The sequence below is a fragment of the Vipera ursinii genome (assembly GCF_947247035.1).
Source record: "Vipera ursinii genome assembly, chromosome: 12".
Lineage (NCBI taxonomy): Eukaryota > Metazoa > Chordata > Lepidosauria > Squamata > Viperidae > Vipera > Vipera ursinii.
In genome coordinates, this window is record NC_139525.1 from 11,476,362 (window position 1) to 11,477,746 (window position 1,385).

Genomic DNA, 1,385 nt, shown 5'->3' on the forward strand with positions numbered 1-1,385 from the left:
CTTGGCCATAAATACTGGAAACTCAAAGTCAACACAAACTGCTCTTGAATAGGATTTGGTACTAGATGGAGTTGATTTTTATTGCAACATTCTCTGGCCTAAAGGCCACGGTAAAGGCTTAGATTTGGATTTAGGCAGGGGAATTCAATGGATAAGGATATGGATCCTTTGTGGGAGACATCGTGTTCCGTCACCTCTCAATTTGTAAACAGGGTTCCTCTCCTCGTATGTTTGGATTTGGGCGATAAGAAGGAGAAGGTGCTTGTACTTAACAATGAGCCAAATACAAACAGAGATCCAGCCTAGAACTAAGGGGAAATTTCTGGACAGTGAGAACAGTAGAACAGCTTGCCTCCAGAGTTATGGGTGCTCCATCACTGGTGGTTTTCAACAAAAGACTGGATAGCCATTGGTCTGGTTGGTATAAGGACTCCTGGACCTCAAGGTCCCTTCCAACTCTTTGAGTCTCTGATTCTGAGTCACCCCCTCTGGGGAAAAAAGTGAAAGGATAGATTTACATCTGCAGACCATGGACAACAGGTATTTACCCTCTTAAGACTTGAACCCTAACCCACATTCAGTTATATTTAAGTACCTATCCATGCAGCTTTCTTGGTAACGGTAGAGAAGTACATTGCAACTGCCTTCTTCTAACTTTCTTTTTTGACTTTCTATCTGGCCTACGGGTCTGGAAACAAAATCTAGTCCTGCTTAGCTTCCCCAAGTACGGATGAGATTGGAAAGATGTTAGCACCTACAGAGAGGATTTCAGTTAGGCTGAAGTCAGTGGTGGGATTCAAATATGGGAACAACCGGTTCTCTGCGTGGATGTCGCTTCCGGAGGTCTGTTCTGGGCCTGGGCAACAAAAAATTAGTTCCCGGTTCTGCCGAAGTGGTGCGAACCGGCTGAATCCCACCACTGGCTGAAGTGTATTTAAAGCAATACTTCAGTAGTTTGCAATGCTTGTTTGTTTTATAAAATAGTTTTGTTTTGCATTGCATTTGGTGTGCTCTGAGCTAGGAAGTATTGCAAAGCTCAGGGAGATATGAAAATGGAAAGACGAATGCAATTTGAGATAGCAGGAATATCCCAAATCAGATTATGCCACTTTAAGTAAAGGTAAAGGTTCCCCCGCACATGCGTGCTAGTCGTTTCCGACTCTAGGGGCCGGTGCTCATCTCCGTTTCAAAGCCGAAGAGCCAGCGCTTGTCCGAGGACGTCTCCGTGGTTATGTGGCCGGCGTGACTAGACGGCAAAGGTGCACGGAAGGCTGTTAGCTTCCCACCGTAGTGGTCCCTATTTTTCTACTTGCATTTTTACGTGCTTTCGAACTGCTAGGTTGGCAGAAGCTGGGATGAGCAACCGGCGCTCACTCTGCTACGCG